Source organism: Limulus polyphemus, unplaced genomic scaffold, assembly GCF_000517525.1.
Source record: "Limulus polyphemus unplaced genomic scaffold, Limulus_polyphemus-2.1.2 Scaffold4080, whole genome shotgun sequence".
In the NCBI taxonomy this organism is placed as follows: Eukaryota; Metazoa; Arthropoda; class Merostomata; order Xiphosura; family Limulidae; genus Limulus; species Limulus polyphemus.
In genome coordinates this window covers 51,278-53,195 of record NW_013669690.1, presented here as the reverse complement: position 1 = coordinate 53,195, position 1,918 = coordinate 51,278, and the positions used below count along the sequence as shown (strand labels likewise).

The 1,918-nt window shown below is 38.7% G+C and overlaps 1 pseudogene; it reads left to right on the top strand.

The window, feature by feature from the left end:
* Positions 1-1,291, top strand: part of LOC106470551 — a 52,590-nt pseudogene extending 51,299 nt beyond the window's left edge.
* The last annotated feature ends 627 nt before the right edge of the window (positions 1,292-1,918 follow it).

The following is a 1,918-nucleotide window of genomic DNA, read 5'->3' as shown; positions in this document are numbered from 1 at the left end:
CGTTAATCCATTCATGCGCGTCACTAATTAGATGACGAAGCATTTGGCTACCTTAAGAGAATCATAGTTACAAATTATGACATGTAACGCCCTCATACCACTGAAAGGGCGAGCATGTTCGGTGAGGTGACGGGATTCGAAACCGCAGACTGTGAGTCGAGTGCTCTAACCATCAGGCCATGCCAGGCCGAAACGTTCTTGTAGACTTAAACGAGTCATAAGGGTATGCTGGTAGTAATTACGTATATATATATATGTATGTGTATTTTATCAAGTACGATTTCCTGAAACTTGCTTATTACGAATGGTTATTGAATAACTATATGCAAGTCAAAACTAAGGAATTTTATAGATATTGAAATACTTTAATGAAATAATAATAATATCCGTCAAAAGTGTTCAACTGAAAATGATACAGAGGGAGCCACTTTCAACGAGGCAGACATGTTTATTTCTTGTAGCGAAAGCTACAATTTGGGTTATCTGAGCTCTTTCCACTGGGGAGTTGGGAATCGAACCAAGGATTTTAGCGTCGTGATTCATTAGACTTATCGCTGACCCGCTGGGGGACGACAAACGTGTCATCTATTAGCATTATTATCTGTTGTAGAATCACTGCGATAACACTTTCTGGTGCCTTTGTATACACAAATGGAAAAACATATACGTAAAACAGAATGTCTGTAACTTCGTTTAGACAGTTACTGAATAGGCTGCTATTAATACTGATTTCAATTTTGAAGATGGATTCACGACTACCAAGATGCCTGCGTTGATAAGCTCGAGAGGTTCATGCGCGGGGAGCTGAACGTGCGGCCGGATGGTCCCCTTGGACGACACATCGGAATGGGAGGGCCTGGCACACCTGGAACCCCCAGTACACTTAGTGGACGTCAAGTGTTCCAAAGAAGCTCCAGCTACGACAGTGCTAAGGGCAGCTCTTGCTCGATGGAACTTTAACTTCCAATCTTAAAGACACGTCTTTTGGGATGAAAACAACAAAGACCTTGTAAAAAAACATGATGGCGTACACTCATGGTCTTCGTTTCTCTATTAACACTTAGATGATACAATGAAGTAACGGTTCACGCACGTGCTGATCATTATATTTATCACGTAACACAATGTATAACAATCGCAACCTGGTGTTTTTTTTAGGTTTTCTCTCTCTTAAATATTTTTACGCATCATGCGAACATCTCCTGTCAATTAGCAGTTTATATTATCTTAAACTTTGGTAAAATCACAGTCGTTATCATTCGTAAATATATTTAGCACTCGTAATTCCAAATTAAATTTTAAAAAATAACAAAAAAAAACTCTCAACAGATGCTTTATTTTTATAGTGAAATTAATATCTGATAAAAATAACAGTTACTGGTTTGCTAGTTTCAAAGTTTTGAGTTTGAATTAATTCAATATTTTGATGAAAAGGCTTAAGTTTAAACCCACTTTTTAACAGAATAGAACACTAACTTACTGTGACGCAGGGGAAAGGTTATTTGTAAAGAAAGATATTGAATTCCGATTGATTTTGCTTTGATGTTTTTATCTGTGTTCTTTTTATCGATCAGTAATATAATTAAATATCATTCAATGGCTCATCGTGGCTTTGAATTCGCAGTCGGATGGTTGTGAGTTGGAAACTGGCCCACGTAATGCTGTTGTATCCTTTATTAAGATACTTGAAACCGAATTGGTCCAGTCGACCCAGCTGCGTGATGGACACCACTTGTTAGCTGGGGGTTAACCTGTGATGGACTGGCGTTCCGTCCAGGGAGAATGTGTCATTATTCTCATCCACGTCTTTATTTGAAACCGGTTGGCATCTACGTCATTACTTGAAACCGATTGGCATCCGCATCATTACTTGAAACCGGAGTTCAAAAGCCATGCAAAGGCAAGGCTTTATCTTAAC